The 17,755-nt window shown below is 45.3% G+C and overlaps 2 protein-coding genes across 19 annotated transcripts in view; one reads left to right on the top strand and one right to left on the bottom strand.

Moving 5' to 3' along the window:
- Positions 1–1,886, bottom strand: part of GATA2 (GATA binding protein 2) — a 64,024-nt gene extending 62,138 nt beyond the window's left edge. The window contains exon 1 of the mRNA XM_078661747.1: positions 1,805–1,886. The gene's annotated coding sequence lies outside the window, so the exon portion shown is untranslated. The remainder of the gene's footprint in view (positions 1–1,804) is intronic.
- Positions 1–17,755, top strand: part of LOC144782416 (renalase-like) — a 916,893-nt gene that overhangs the window by 599,571 nt on the left and 299,567 nt on the right. The window lies entirely within an intron of this gene.

Raw genomic sequence — 17,755 nt, forward strand, 5'->3', positions numbered from 1 at the left:
GCACTCGATGGACACATGTCACCTGTCAGCCGGTGCTTGACATGTAACAGGGTGGAGCCATCCTGTACTCGAGACAGCACCCAAGGAAGTATGGAAACTGCACCTTCACAGGGAAGTAACGTGTATTATCCCTTCAAACTCCGGTGCTCAGGACGGCTTTGCCTGTCCCACGGACTGCTAGAAAAAAGAAGGACCTTTTAACGCTTGGCCAAGCCAGAACTTTCCCTAGAATCGTTTGTGATAAAAAAAATAAAAAAAATAAGCGTAAATATTATGGCCACATAATGAGAATAGAAGCCTCCTTGGAAAAATAATATTATACTGGGAATTTTATGTTGGGTATGATAAAAGAAAAGAGGAAAGGAGGCAGTGGTTAGAAGCAATCGAGAAAGAGAAAGATACATACAAGAACACCCAAGACCTAAAGAATTATGTTATTCCCCAAAACAACTGGCGGAATCGTATCCATTGAATCGGCACGAGTGGGGCAGGTCTGATGGTTACAACAACTGAGCACCAACCCTTCTGGTTAGCCTTCAAGATCAGGAACATGTACCAGGCACATGCCTAGTCTTCCAGACCCCGTTCCAGGGCGGCCTGTTGGACTTTCTGAAACCATTCCCTCCGGGCACCAATGAGGCACAACAGACTGGCCCATTCACAAATCCGCTGCTCAAATATGCTGCAGTAGGAACTTGGAAAGGACACAAAATAAAGAGCCGGTGACGATGCCAATATCTTATCAAATAAGTGCCCTCTCAGCCAATATGTCACAAAACTTTATTCAGCCAAATGTGGCCATTACAGTACAGATGATAAAAGCATTTCATAAATAGAGCAGCATTACAAGGCTCAGGACACATGGGGGGATAATACAGTTATTTTCAAGAAAGATACTTCACAGCATGCATACCAATGATAAGATACATAAAACATTTTTGAAAAGTGCCCGTGTGACTCAGACTAAAAACTAAAAAATGTAAAAAAAAGTTAAAAAGTGAAATCAGTTCCTAACATTCGAAAATGATAAGGGTGGGGTCGTTAAGTTGAGCCATGTTTGTTTCCAGCCCCCAGTAAAAGGCGGACAGGACAACATTTCCCACTGCCATGAACAGTTTCTCATTCTCCAACCTTTAATACCCGCTCCCATGTGGAGGCTTTTGAGCGATTGCAAAGGAGTGACACATAGAGCAGGGACATCGCTTCTTGGCATGAGCGCGCAGAGTGCAAACTACAACAACGTGCAGTGTGTTTTGAGTGGCAGTGTTATTCCAGCGGTTCTCTCCAGACTATACTGCTCGGAAAGCAAGACCCAGAGGCAATAGACCGAATCGTAGTCTTGTTAAATAAAACATTAGCTTCCCATTCGGAGACCAGGGGCGCCCTCTCCTAGAAGGGAGGTGCCTGTGTGTGCTCCCAGAAAAGAGTTAAAGTGAAGCATAGACCCCCCCCATCCTGGTACACACCAAGACGTGTGTGCGCTGAACCAGCCGCTATCGCCAGTGGGACGGTGCCAACGCATGCCATCAACATTGATAGCAGTAATCCCAGCTGTGATGCAGCGACGGCTGCTCACCTTCCTCCTGGGGTCTGCCTGCCGCCCCTACTCTCCCAGCGCCCGAGTGTGCTGCAGCAGTGAGCTTCCAGTGAACTCCAGCTGTGAGCTTCGGGTGAGCTCCAGCTGTGAGCTTCGGGTGAGCTCCAGCTGTGGGCTTCGGGTGATCTCCTGCAGTGAGCTCCCACCATCAGCATTGCTGGCAGTAATCCCAGCTGTGATGCAGCGGCATATGCTTAGAACCCTTACCTGCCTCCTGGGGCTCGCCTGCTTCCCTGCTCTCCCAGTTCCCGAGTGAGCTGCAGCAGCGGCGCCGGCACATCTGGATCTGGGCACTCCCTGGTCCTGCCCTCCCCGAGCAGTGTTGCTGCTAGGAGGGCTCGCCCCCCCCTCCCCTGCCCGCCCCTCGCCTCGGTGTATTTATGCCCAGCACACAGGAGCTGTCCCCTCGCCTCCATTCACTCCATCGCACGCAGCCCTGTCCCCTTCTCCGACTCCAACACACGGATCACACCGCAACATAGAAAAGCGGGGTACCGCCCCCTGCCCAACCTGCGCCCCGCAGAAGGACCCCCGCCTTACTCCACCTGCATCTGCCAGAAGGCGCGCGCACAGTATATTGACATATATGTTTCATGTGTGTCTGTAAGTGGATGTCCCCTCGTGCTTACCACCTAGTGGCCGCGGTCTGGCTGGCCAGCACGCACACTACGCGTGTGGCTGTTTATTGCACCTCATGCTGTGGTATACGGTATCAAATACATTCTTTGCAAGGAGTGTGAAATATAAAAACGATTTCAAAGGTCTTTGCGAACTATTGATTTCATCACCTTACTGAGAGCCCCAGCCCTCTCTGCAGAGCTTTACTGTTGCCCAGGCCATGAGAGTTATGTGGCAAAGAGACAACCAACTATGTGGCAGGGACATCTATATTATGCGGCAAAAAGACAAATTATGTGGCATTATGTATCTCTTATTTGAGCTAGAAACAACATTTTTCCAGACAGTATTTTTTAAAAAGCAAATTGTCTTTTTTAAATTATGTGCTGTTAACAACCTAATTAAGTTGTGTTCTCTTCTTTTTTAAACAGACAGTGGAACAACATAGTCCAAACGTCACTATTTTCAATAAACTCCCGTTTGGAGAAAAAAAAGCTTTATGCTTTAAAACTAGCTTCCCGAAAATAAATGAATAATATGGAAAGTACATAACGGGTAAAATATAATGTGGTCCTGTACTGGCAATGTAAAGTTTTGTTGACATTTACGAAAACCTCGGTCCTCACCCACGTGGTTCATGAGAGCCCTAGGATCTCCCGAGCTCACTATTGGGCCGTATTGTAGGATTACCCATTAACCCGTTAACCCTCTCTATATGTGTATGTGTGCATGTATATTTGTGTGTGTGTGTGTATATATATATATATATATACATATATATATATATATATATATATATATATATATATATATATATATATATGCCTCAGAGCAGTTCGCTATAGAAGATAACACAGCCTGCTTTCCCTGCGGCATTGGTTTTCGCAGTCACTGTTTAGCGCAGGCAGAAGGGCCTGTCTCTCTCATCCATTTAGAGCGCCTCATAGTTTCGGGCCGTCTCCTCATAGACGAGCGCCCCTTTTCTTCTCCTTTACAGTTTTGTAATTAGAGGTCTTGCTGAAGCCCCCCTGAAAAGCTAGACGAAGGGACGCGCATGTTAGACGCTCGGGGTCCGTTCAGAGGGGCCCTCCTGCGGGGCTCCCAGAGCCACGCGCGCTGCGGGGCCCCCTCAGTAATAAACACCCCGGGGGCCCAGTAATCCCCCGCACGCGAGGGCAGCGGCCCCTTTAAAGTGTGAGCCGTGGGGCGGAGGGTCCTGTCACCGGCTCCGAGGGGTGATGGGCCGCAGATAAGCCTTATCGGAGGCGCGCAGCACGCAGGCCCTGCCGAGCCGACACCAAATGCGAGCGCAGGCCCCTGCTACTCTCTGAGTTATTATTATTATTGTGGAATAATCCGTCGAAGGGCGTGTCCTGGAGGGGTCAGGGTTCACCGATGTCATTTACTGAGCGATGCCAACGTTACTTTTTAAGAAATTGACCTCACGTTTCTAAGATCTTGCACAAAACCCCAGTCACCTTTTTGTCCTTTAAAATGTTTATTCGTTTGCGGGTCACTTATGTTCCATCAACCGATCCAGCTACCTCGCCATCGCCCTAGTAAAGTGATCAATAACAAATACAACAAGGCGTATGAGCGCCTGAGTGCCCTGCACCCCACGCACCAACACCCCACGCCCCTTTAAATTAAATATCACGGCTGATTGAGACCTTCGCGCTAACCATGGCCTCTGAAGCCCTTTGATATATTCATTTCCATATTAAAAAATATAACAGACAATTTGTTCGCAGCCCTTTTTTTCCCCGCGCACCCCCTCTTTTCCGATATTGATTTAAAAATAAAAGGGGGTGGGGCTGCAGGCTCGCGCAGTCCCGAGGTTCCCCTCGTTATTATTGCCATCCGGGGGTCATTTTTCATCTCTGCCGCCTAATCTTTGTTCGGTGTGAAGATAATAAATAGCCCAATCCTTATCTGCGCGGCTCCTGGAGGCTGCGAGAGAATGGGGGCGCGCAGGGCTGGGAATTGGCTCCGAAGAGCTGCCGAATAAATGGCGTTTCTTATCTCTGCCTCCCAGATTATCAGCGCCTTTTCAAACTCACACAACAAATACACCCCGCGCATCGAATGCATCATTTACCCAGATCCGGCCTTTGATGGGCAGATAGCGCGGGCCGTGCGCTGCGCCGCGCTTAGTATGCAGGCCTGGCTGCCGGGCGTGCGCGCGCCCCCCCTCTCTCACGCACACACACTGGCGCCCTCGCGCATTCTCTTCACACACATACATGCACACACTCGCTCTCTACACACATGCAGCCTTACACGAGTCTCCTTATATCCTCCCACTCAACACACGCACCTCATTCAAACACACACAGTAGTGCGAACACTCCACACCACACGCATTATTTCACAGACATGCCAGTTACATGTTCTCCCTCATACGGGTGCAGACCACATATACATATTAGCGCATGCACAACACACACCCCCTATTTCACGCTGGCACACATCCCTCATTACCCCCTCACATATTGAGAAACCTTACCCTCACACACCGTTATCTGGCTCCCTCTTTCTTCACACATAGCCACACCACGCCCACACGTCCTCTTCGTGACACACAAATGCGCCCTCTCATGCATGCGTCTTTCTTGTACTCTCTCCTGCCACATGCATGTCTCACACAAATATCTCTCACACACCCCAGACACACATTCACTGCCCACCCTCTCACAAAGATCATGTCTCGCTCTTTATCTCTCACACACACACTATATATCTATTACACGACAGTTAAATGTGTAATCTGGACCTGTATGGCCATCAGTGGGTGGTGGTGAAAAATCCAACCACAAGGCCAAAGGCCGGTCAGTGGTTTGCGTCACCAGAACCCTGAGATGGTCTATAATATCACACATTTCCTATTCTATATATTTTTTTATATTTCTGCTTACTGTGAAGTAAGTTACCTTGAAGGAGGCGATTTTTTCTAAACTGGGAAAGGCTTATTGAAAATTGTAAGTGAAATACTGTATTCTGAAACTTAATTAAGGATGTTGGAGAAAACCCTCTTTGTTTTGGTTCCCTCAGTAGAAGGGAGATGTTGAGACTGTTCTCTGCTGGGCGGGACCAAAGGCACCGCTTGTTAGTAGTTTTGAACACTTATAATGAATATAATGTTGGCTGAACAACAGGAAGGGGTAATATGTGCAGAGCGGTTTGGGGCTGCCGTGATGATCATGAAACCTATGTTCCTAGGGATTTTTACATCACTTTCCACATTTCACTCTTTGCTCGAAATACGAGTTTTTAAACTGCTCCATTTGTGCAAAAGAAGCCCGGGGACGAGATGCACAGAGTCCAAAATGCTATTTGATGCTGTTATTATGAGTTGATTATTACACTGTTGCTAATTACCTATCACACACAGATACACACACTCAGAGACACACCCACCATTGAAACCGAAGCAGCCCAGCCCAATAACAGCCATTATTGGTAACTAGTGTAATATTAGCCCTAGATCCGCATGTTTATATCACATTGAAAAGGTTGTATTTCCATGGTAGAAGATACGTTGTTTGAGAAAATACTGATGGATGCACCAGGGAGTTCCTCCTAGAACCAAGCTACAGAGGCCAAGAGCAGGGGCCACGCGCGTGAGGTCCCTTGTTGTGATTTCATCTCCCTGCACACCTCGCCAGGAATCCTGGCATCCCAGGTGGAGGTAAACACCTTTCTTGAAACAAATGCACACGGAGAAATACGCGTCAGAAACCACGTGCGGGGATGCGCAGAGGTACTGTGCTATTTATTTACACTATTGTTGAGGGCACGGGGCAGCAGTACTCACTCGAGTCATGCCCCAACACTGTAATAAATATCACATCACACTCTGCAGGTCTAGACACACGTGTGTTTGAGTGCATATATGTATGTATGTGTATATATATATATATATATATATATATATGAGCAAACACATCCAACTGCCACAGAAACTCCATGGAAAGCAGGCACGGACACGAAGTAGCTTTGGATTCGGCATTTATTTCATAATGCGGGACGCCCTCAATCACGAGCACAGAAAGAGACGCGTTTCAGCCTTCAGGAGGAATATATATATATATATATATATATATATATATATATATATATATATATATATATATATATATATATATATATATATATATATATATATATATATATATATATATATAAATAAACTCAACCTCAAAATACTCCGCTCCTCTATTAGTATATTACGTGTGAACATCGTGACCGAAAACGCGTGCTTGCGAGAGAGAGCTGCGGTGTTTCGTCGTGAGTGCGACTCTCCCGGCATTCTGGTTCCGGCGCACGTCTCAAAATAGCGAAAAAGAGCACGGACAGGAACTTTCGAAAGCAACAAAAATTATGTAACAAACACTGACACAGACAGCCCTTCCTCTCGTGGGAAACCGTCCGATCGTATTTATTTCACCGCTGCAGCGCACCTCCGTGAACTTTCGTATCATGTATGTGAGGGGTGCCTGTGCCCTCGAACATATACTGCACACAACGCTGATGTACTTGTGCAACAAGCGGCGAGGGTGCGTGTCTGTGTGCTCGAACATAGTGTACACAACGCACATGTATTTGTGCAGCAAGGATGTGTGTCTGTGAAATCAAACATTGTACACAAAACCCTGATATGCTTGTCCGGCGAGGGTGTGTGTACTCGAACATATTGTATGTACACAAAACTGATGTTCTTGTACAGCAAGCGGCATGGATGTGTGTGAGTGTACGCGAACATATTCTACTGAAAAGTCATACATTCTTCTACAGGTTGTGTGTGCGTGTGTGCTCTCGAATATACTGTACACAACACTCGTGTACTTTTGCAGTAAGCGACACGATTGTGTGCTTATGTTCTATAACATATTCTACACAACACTCGTAGCTACTTGTGCACCAGGCGGCAAGGTTGTGTGTGTGTACTCAAGCAGTTCATACGTGCTTGTGCAGCAAGAAAGCAGGTATACGTTTTGTATACATCGATCTCTTGTGCTTGGGTCGTGTTGGTTCATATCTTTTTTTATGTATGGTTCGTCCCTTAATGGTTAACTTCCAATCATATCTGTAACATAAATAGAGGTTTCCCTAGCAATTGGATGACAGAAACAACATTATTGTAGACTGTAAAAAATGAAAATATATTTTTAATTTACAGGTCTTGACTTTACAATATCTGCATTTAGTCGGTTGGATCACTCACTCACTCACGCGCTCACTCACTCTCTGGGACACGTGCACGCCCCACGGAGGCAAGTGATGCCCTGGCCCGAGGGGACGGGCTGTGAGTGCCCTGCAGGGCACTGCGGATACACCGCCTGCCCCCTCGGTGGTCACGTGTCCAGTACCCTCTGTCTCCTTGTGATCACTGCCTGCGGGTCGTTAACGGACGCTCAAGGGTTAACATCCCCACAGAAAGTAAGGCATTGCCTGGGTCGGCTTGGCACACAAGTGTGTCTCGGGGTTTCTTCCTTCTGGGTTCCGGTGCGGAAGGTTTTAGTGGCAGGTGGCCCCTCGATTGTTTCATGCCCCAGCCTCTCCCTGCCCCAGACACCGTTTGCTGAACAGTGAAAACGTGATTTGTATTAATGTCGAGTATCATATGCATGTAATATTTCTATATTGCACAATCATGCTCTAATATATACTGTATGTATAAATACACCTACTGTACATATTACCAGAGACAATGGTCCTTTGCTAATAATTGCCCACCATAAAATCAATTTTCCATGTTAAAACCGGTCATTTAGGTGTGCTTGTCTCCTTATGAACTGCTCGCCTGTAGCTCATCTTTGCAATCATGTGTTCGCACTCGTTATTAGCCATCTGTCCTGTTCATTCAGTCATTCACCGTGCCGCCTATCTGCCCTTCATCCAGCTACCGCCTCATTCACTCTATGCTTTCAACAAGCACTGCTCCCTGCCATCCACCTCGCCATTCATTCACCCTCCTTCCTGCATGTCACCATCTACCTATTCATTCATTGGCCCTGACGTCTATCCATTCTTTCATCCTCGTGTGACCCGCCTAACTCCTCTCGGCGATGCACCCATACATTCATCCATACCGCAGCCTTTCTCGTGTAGTCCATCTGTGAACGATGCGCTTCTGCCTGTTCTAGATATCATTGCAGATGAAAGATACACGCATTGCCTGCACCCCCCTCACGCACAGGTGCACGCATTGTCTGCCCTCTCCTTCACGCACAGGCGCGTGGCGTGACAGTACATCGTGCACGCGAACCATGCATGCGTTGCCTGCACCCTCCCTCACGCACAGGCGCGTGGCGTGACAGTACAGCGTGCACGTGAAAGAAACACGCATTGCCTGCACCCTCCCTCACGTGCAGGCGCGTGGTGTACAGCGTGCACTTGAAAGATACACGCATTGCCTGCACCCTCCCTCACGTGCAGGCGCGTGGTGAGACAGTACACACGTGCACGTCGGGATACAAACAGCGGATATACTGGCTGCTCACAGGCCTTGGTGGCGCAGACGGAGGAGGCGCTATAGATATCCGACCGCATCCCCCGCCCCCGTGTTCTTCAAATGGGTGCTTATCTTCAGGTCAGGTACATACAGTCCGGCCCCTTCATCTGCCCACATCACCCCGACAAAGACACATCCGGAGAGGAGGCGGCCCTGTGCACAGGGCAAAACCATAGCGTTTGTGTGCACCACGGGCGGCGTGCGAGCACACAGGCGCACCTGTAACCTGAGCACACAGAGGGCAAGCCTACGAGGAGAGTGGCAACACAAGGCACTACGCGCACTCCTCGTCATCTTTAGACACAGCATATTTTTACTCGTGCCCACGTTATGTCCTTGTCGTACACACACATTCTGTGCATGTTCCAGTTTGCACACCTAGGCATCCGCAATGTAGAGCTCGTTGCGCTCAACCTTCAGCTCCAGTGTCGACTCCCATCGTCACATACTCCGACCCACACTTCTGAAACAGTAGGCACACGCACGAACTAGTCATGCACATTACAACACAGACGCGCACAGATTCCGGCTAACGCATATACTGGTAAGTAGACACAACAACAGGTGGGCATTCAGGCACTGTCCCACATCCAGAAATACACCGCCAGGCACACTGGGAGACAGGTACAAAAGCACCGACATGCACATTAGCACACTGGGAGACACAGAAATACAACAGTATGTGCAGTGTACACACTGGGAGACAAGGAAATACAGCAGCATGCACATTCTACGCACTGGGAGTCACAGAAATACAGTAGCATGCACATTCTACACAATAGGAGAAACAGAAATACAGCAGCATGCACATCCCCACACTGAGACACAGAAATACAGTAGCATGCAGATCCCCACACTCTGAGACACAGAAATACAGTAGCATGCACATTCGCACACTTGGAGACACAGAAATACAGTAGCATGCACATTTTACACTCTGGGAGACTGAGAAATACAGCAGCATGCACGTTCTACACACTGGGAGACACACATACAGTATCAAGCGCATTCACAGACTGGGAGACAAAGAAACACAATAGCATGTGCATTCTACCGACTGGAAGACAGATATACAGCAGCATGTGTATTCGCACACGGGGAGACACAGAAATACAGCAGCATGCACATTCTACACAATAGGAGAAACAGAAATACAGTAGCATGCACATTCTACACAATAGGAGAAACAGAAATACAGTAGCATGCACATTCTACACAATAGGAGAAACAGAAATACAGCAGCATGCAGATCCCTACACTGAGACACAGAAATACAGTAGCATGCAGATCCCCACACTGAGACACAGAAATACAGTAGCATGCAGATCCCCACACTCTGAGACACAGAAATACAGTAGCATGCACATTCGCACACTTGGAGACACAGAAATACAGTAGCATGCACATTCGCACACTTGGAGACACAGAAATACAGTAGCATGCACATTCGCACACTTGGAGACACAGAAATACAGTAGCATGCACATTCTACACACTTGGAGACACAGAAATACAGTAGCATGCACATTCGCACACTTGGAGACACAGAAATACAGTAGCATGCACATTCGCACACTTGGAGACACAGAAATACAGTAGCATGCACATTCTACACACTTGGAGACACAGAAATACAGTAGCATGCACATTCTACACACTTGGAGACACAGAAATACAGTAGCATGCACATTTTACACTCTGGGAGACAGAGAAATACAGCAGCATGCACATTCTACACACTGGGAGACATAAATACAGTATCAAGCGCATTCTACACACTTGGAGACACAGAAATACAGTAGCATGCACATTCTACACACTTGGAGACACAGAAATACAGTAGCATGCACATTTTACACTCTGGGAGACAGAGAAATACAGCAGCATGCACATTCTACACACTGGGAGACATAAATACAGTATCAAGCGCATTCTACACACTTGGAGACACAGAAATACAGTATCAAGCGCATTCGCACACTGGGAGACAAAGAAATACAATAGCATGTGCATTCTACCGACTGGGAGACAGATATACAGCAGCATGTGTATTCGCACACGGGAGACACAGAAATACAGTAGCATGCACATTCTACACACTGAGGGACACAGAAATACAGCAGCATGCACATTCTACACACTGAGAGACACAGAAATACAGCAGCATGCACATTCTACACACTGAGGGACACAGAAATACAGCAGCATGCACATTCTACACACTGAGAGACACAGAAATACAGTAGCATGCACATTCCACACACTGAGGGACACAGAAATACAGTAGCATGCACATTCCACACACCGAGGGACACAGAAATACAGTAGCATGCACATTCTACACACTGAGGGACACAGAAATACAGTAGCATGCACATTCTACACACTGAGGGACACAGAAATACAGTAGCATGCACATTCTACACACTGAGGGACACAGAAATACAGTAGCATGCACATTCCACACACCGAGGGACACAGAAATACAGTAGCATGCACATTCTACACACTTGAGGGACACAGAAATACAGTAGCATGCACATTCCACACACCGAGGGACACAGAAATACAGTAGCATGCACATTCTACACACTGAGGGACACAGAAATACAGTAGCATGCACATTCCACACACCGAGGGACACAGAAATACAGTAGCATGCACATTCTCTCTCGCACATGCGCGAGCGCTCGCGGAATCTTTTCTATGCAGAGTAGCATGGAATGGTTCTCGGCCCTACGGTCCAACTTGTGCTTTTGTTTGAGGAGCTTCGACGCTATAAGGTGTTTCGCACTTGATTCATAGATTAAGCACCACGTGACAAGAAATGTAGACAAGTTTATACAGTTGGCCCAATCACAGCAGGCATAAATTGCACGGGGTTTAGGATGCGGGGGTGGATGTGGCCTAACTGCCGACTTTGGAGCTGGGGAACCGGGTTCGAGTCGTGGCGTCGGCTCAACAGCCTGTGATTCTGTGCCCCGTGCCTGCCCAAAACATGAATTTGCCCTGATGTAATGTAACTGGTGCTCCAATACCTTCGGTCGAGGTCGCGCTGCAAGAGAAATAAAAAAAAATGTAAGAGCTTGGCTTTTTGTAACACAGCACGGTATTATTTTAATATCACTCGGCTATTAGTTATTCTGCGAACAAAATATCCATCAGTAAACATTGTTGATTCCCTTTTAGTTCATCATTCCGATCTAGAGGGGGAGAAAATCAAACATTTTGTGGTGATCTAGACGATAAACATTTAAAGGCAACAATGCTTCTCTGCCCAGACTGAGGGCAGAGAAGCCCTGCTGCCCTTAAATGTTTATTGTCTGGATGGTTGCTTGAAACTTGACTGTCCACTTCTTTTGTAATGACTGTAAAATTATACTCATGTAGGCATGTCCAAGGGTAGGTATTAATATTCTTCAAATATACGGCCTTGTAGTTCATGTTTATCTTTCTTAAAAGGCGAATTCTTGCCTTGCTACGAACAGGAATAGAAAATAGGGACGGAACAAACACCAGCCCCGTGGTTGCTTATATTTATAATAATTGCAGTTCTTCTACTCGAACTCATTTTTACAGCCTCATTCGGCGCTGTTCCTGAAAAGGGACACGTGTTCGTTTATTAATAACGTAAACGTTGCGTATTAAAGACCTTTGAGTGACACGGGATGACAAAAAGGCTGTATTTTTCCAATATACACAAGCCACATTTAATAACCTGCCTTGCATCTCGGCTGGGTCCTTTCTGATGGTTTCCATGGCAACACAGATAAAAAGCAGCCATTTTCCATATCTCTATGAAAGTCTATTATATTGCAGGATTAGTTCATCTTCTGCTAAGGTCAAACACAAAGTCACACAACCTGAGATATTTAGAATCCATGTACATTCAATTTTTTATGTGCCTTTTCAGTTTCCACAAAAGAGTCGAGCCCCGGAACGCTTTTATTTCCGAGAAAATGGCAAACCTAAGTAATAAAAAAATAAAACTCGTGATTAGCAACTGATGAAACGTTCAGTTATTTTCTTTTCCCCCAGACAGTTACCCTGCAGGGTGTATTACCCATTTATCTATATCGGCAAAGATGGTTTTGTGTGCTATTGTAAACCTAATTGAGCTTTGTATCGATTAGCAAATCCACAGCGCCACCCCGTGACCAGCTAGAAATCTGCAGGAATTATTCAAACAAATGTTTTAAGCCTGTCTGTCTGGTTGCATGGCTCTTGAAAAATGAGAATAATAAACATTAATAGGTAGGAGAGATGAATGGTATCTCCTACTCTGTAAAAAGAAAACATGTTTTTACTCTTCCACTTCACCACATTTCCTACGGTTCGCTGGATTTAGCCAGTGTCGCCTGTGTGTGTTGCTGTCGTCCATGATGCTCCACCAGAAGGAAAAATAGGTTTGTGATGGCAGACTGGCAGAGTACATGCAGCGCTATTTTTACTTCCTTTATTTTTTTCCCGTTGGGATGTGACTTTCGAGGCATGAAAAGAGCTGTAGTTGGCACAAGGAATATAAATTACCTTTACTGAATTAAAAAAGAGAAAACCGTGAGGCACACCTTAATGCCATTCTCTACACAGCGGTACAAAAGGGGGTGGTGATGGGCGGAGCATCCGAACCAATCAAACACTCACACCCAGTCAACAGATCTGGGTTTAATCCATCACCGTTCTTTAGCCCACTCTGCCACCCCAGTTCAGACTTGGCCATATGCAAATCAGTCTGACCCTGTGCCTCATGGGAACAGTCCAGCCCGAACTGCCAAGCCATGCCTTCCCTGGACCGGAAACAAGCTTTTGAGGACCGGTTTCTGGCATTTCAGCCGCCTTCAGCCCGGCTTGCTTGAATCCAGTGGCAAAGTGAGCAAGGGACTCACGTCTGAGCATACCCCGCCAACTTATGGCGAACAAAGTGTTACAAAAGGGGGTGGTGATGGGCGGAGCATCCGAACCAATCAAACACTCACACCCAGTCAACAGATCTGGGTTTAATCCATCACCGTTCTTTAGCCCACTCTGCCACCCCAGTTCAGACATGGCCATATGCAAATCAGTCTGACCCTGTGCCTCATGGGAACAGTCCAGCCCGAACTGCCAAGCCATGTCTTTACTGGACCGGAATCAAGCATCCTAGGACCGGTTTCTGGTTATCAGCCGTCTTCAGCCAGGATAGCTTGACTCCAGTGGTGTGGAGAGCATGGGACTCACGTCTGAGCATACCCATCCCACTCGGGGTGACAAATGCAAAACCAACAGTTGATGGACAGAATGTAGAACAATGTCATACATTCACCACAGTACAGAGATCTGGGCCTAAATCCTTCGTTTTTTTGCACTCCACACCACCTCAGTTCAGACATGGCCATATGCAAATCAGCCTTGACCCTGTGCCTCATGGGAACAGTCCAGCCCGAACTGCCAAGCCATGTCTTTACTGGACCGGAATCAAGCATCCTAGGACCGGTTTCTGGCTATCAGCCGTCTTCAGACAGGATAGCTTGACTCCAGTGGTGTGGAGAGCATGGGACTCACGTCTGAGCATACCCATCCCACTCGGGATGACAAATGCAACGAATTAAAAAAGAGAAAACCGTGAGGCACACCTTAATGCCATTCTATAGACAGCAGCACGCCCTATCAAGGGCCAAAAGAAATGACGTTAAAAGAACCCCTCTAGATTCTCTTGCCAGCTTACACCATCTTCAAAATCAGCCTCATCGTATACAAGCCTGCTTAACCAGTACCCAGGTCAATTGATCTGACAAACGCACTATTTTCTGTGGCTCTCAGCACACCCACCGCCAGGACACCATCAGCCTGGAGACGAAGACATGCAAAAAAGAAGAAAAAAAACGTGCTTTTTCAGTGTATTCATCCAGATCTGGAACAACGTCCCTGTACAGATCCGTACTGCCCCAACCCTTCTCCAATGTAGGGAAGAGCTGAAGACGCACCTCTTTAGAGAACACTGCCCTGATGCAGGAACAGTCAACCTTCCCTCTTCGAAGCCAGTTATTTCTCCAATCACATTTTGACTATGTCTTTGCTTTTAACCCTGCACAGTGCTCCTCTGCCTTAGAGCAGTGTTAGCACTTTATAAATATCACATAGATACAATAAAGTACCTAGAAGTTCAACAGTGACAAACATCTGCCATATATAACCTCCAATAAAGAAGAACAATGTTGATTGTACACACGTGGATATTTTTGACCTATCACTGACCTCCCCTACCTGGAAAAATACTTGAAAAATGTTTGGTTATCCAAGCGAAAGAGCATGATGGAGCAAGGTGATGAACAAGATTTTGTTCAAACTTGTGAAGTTAATCTCTCATAACAAGTAATTGAATTAATATGCTTGTGGTGAAATTACTAATCAACTTAGTTTAAGAAATCATACATCAGTACACGTGGGATAACTAATGTGCTTTATGTTGCAAACGCAAAGAAGAAATAATAAACTAACCTTGTCTATTGTCTTTTTCAGTATTAAATGCGGCTGTTTAACTAAAAGCATGTGCTTATTTTGTGTGCTTATGTTATGTCTTTTCTGTGACGAACAGCTCAAGGAGTTCGTGTAGCAGTTCCCAAAGGAGAAGTAAATATAATGCTGCTTATTTGTGCTTCTGCTAGGTAACATAATTAACGGGATTAATTAGTAAAGGGGGTGGGTAACAGAATGGGTCTCAATTCTTTAATTAATTGATGTCTTGTGTTTGTTTAATAATAGTTTCCAAAGTGAGGCCTAAAGGTGGTTCAGAAAACATGGCTGACAGAATTGCAGACGTGAAAGCTTGTCCAGAGTGAAGCCTTGCACATGCGTAGCTGTGAAGATTTTTACTGCACAGTCATCATTAATAGAAAACCAGTTCTTTGGCTGTGTTAAACGTACTCTTGGAGAAAAGGCTTAAGGACAAAAATTTAAAGTGTCTGCCAAGGCTAGGAAGTAAATGTTTGAAACTCGTGGAAAAAGTGTCTTTCCTGAGGAAGCAGAAAGACGTGGAAATGAGAGGCAATAGGGCTTATGTAAAGCCTGGAATTGGTCAAGAAACGGAGATGACTTAACAAACTTTATCATGGACTGACACAGGACAGCCAATGAAAAGCTCGGATTTGCCTAGAAGAATGTAAAATGTAGAAAGTTTAGCTAGAAAGAAAGGTATAAAACCTGACACTTGGAGCAGAGAAAAAACTCTTGCTTTCCGATTCCTGATTGACGTGACATGCTGTCGGACTTTTGGCGCACGTAAGGACAGCAGACTTTAATGATTTTTCCTTTCTAGGTGAAGTGAGATGTAGACAGGGAAATAGATTTAGGGAATGGAAACTGTTATTCTGCTAATAATTTGTGTTTCTGAGATTGCCTTGAATGTGTCAGTTTATTAATTCATTTCCTCATTAAAAGCTGCTTTCTTGATTGCTTATAAAATAAAGATTCTAAAACGTTAATGCTCTTTCTTTTTGAATAATAAAGTTAATAAAATCAGATTTGAAATGACAAGCTGGTCTTGTTTATTCATGATCTAGTCACCATCAGTTGATCCAATCGCCTTGGTGGTCTGATTAATAAATGACAAATGTTTAAACCATGGTAAAAATAGGTAAACTGCAGTTGTATATAGAATTGTAAATAATATGTGAGTAGTTCAGCTAATCATACCACCAGATTCAGTCGCTCGAATATTGTCTCAGTGGTAGAATGGGCCTTCATATGTGTTTCATGATTAAAGGTGAGTATTAGAGTGATAGGTAGTGTTATTGAGACAATTTTTCAATAAGAGCGCTGGATCAATTACTTGGTAGCAGAGTTCGGTTTCTATGGTGATTAGTATGTTACATGGTAAATACATAGGATCGATGTCTAACACATGTTAAGTTTGGTCAGTTGTTATATGTAGTCGAAAGGTTTTTTCCAGCAGTGTGAAAATTCCTGGTTTGTGCCGGCATGAGAAGTGTGACAGGTGAAGTTACACAGTGCATTTGTTCTGTTTCAAAATAGTGGTATCGCCGTATATCACAAGTGTTGTGGACGTACAGCACGTTTAGGGATTTTAGGTGTGTAAGGTAGAATGTATAGTGAGGATTGTCTATGAAATCGTAACTTTTGAGTATAGGGACTTGGAGCCTGTTTTAAAACTCACTGTGAAAAGAGTAGCAGAATTTATCTAAGCTTGAGTGAAGGGTAAGGAAGCGTCGTCTATCTTACTGGCGAGTGAGGATTTCTATTGGTGGGTTAAAGTCCTACCAAAGATTTATATATGCATGGATAGGGATTTTTCCGTATGGATGTGCGTAAATGAATTTGTAATGTACGATCGAGTGAATTTCTGAATTGTCTCTAAGGAGGTGTAAAACATCTCTGTATGTGCATTTAGAGAGGAACGAGTTCGTTATTACCTGCTAGAAGGGTAAAGTAGCCTTACTTTATTGACGAATTTAAATATTCTGTGAAAATAGCGTCGTCTATTTCATGTAAAAGAATACTTGAATGTTTGGGAAAGATATCACTTTATTTTAGCGAAACAGACAAATGGTTTGTTATTTGTGGAGTTATTAACAGAATGAAATCGAAAATTTTGTAAATATGGCGCTTTAAAAATTGTAAGGGAGGTGTCAGTTTAAGGAGCGGAGTGAGGGACAGAGTAGTTGCAGCGGTAGCATACGTCACATGTGTCGCGCTGTGATTGGCTAACATACGTCACAGTGTTCGCGCACAGATTGGTTCACGTGACTAAGGCAAGCTTACAGCTGATTGGCTCATCCTGAAAAGCAGTCATTCTATTGGTTGAGCAAAATAGTGACGCAGCTGAACCTGATTGGCTTGTTGGTGAGTTTCGCGCACGGATTGGTTGGTGTTGCAGAATAACAAGGAAGTTGTTACGATCTTTACCGAAGTAAGGGAAATTGTTTTAAAACATGGATTATTATTACATGAAGGAGAAAAAGAAGCTTTCATGGTTTCAGAAATTGAAAAATAAACTTAAACCTGACAAGAAAATTTCAACGCGAGGTGGA

Source organism: Lissotriton helveticus, chromosome 9 (assembly GCF_964261635.1).
Source record: "Lissotriton helveticus chromosome 9, aLisHel1.1, whole genome shotgun sequence".
Lineage (NCBI taxonomy): Eukaryota > Metazoa > Chordata > Amphibia > Caudata > Salamandridae > Lissotriton > Lissotriton helveticus.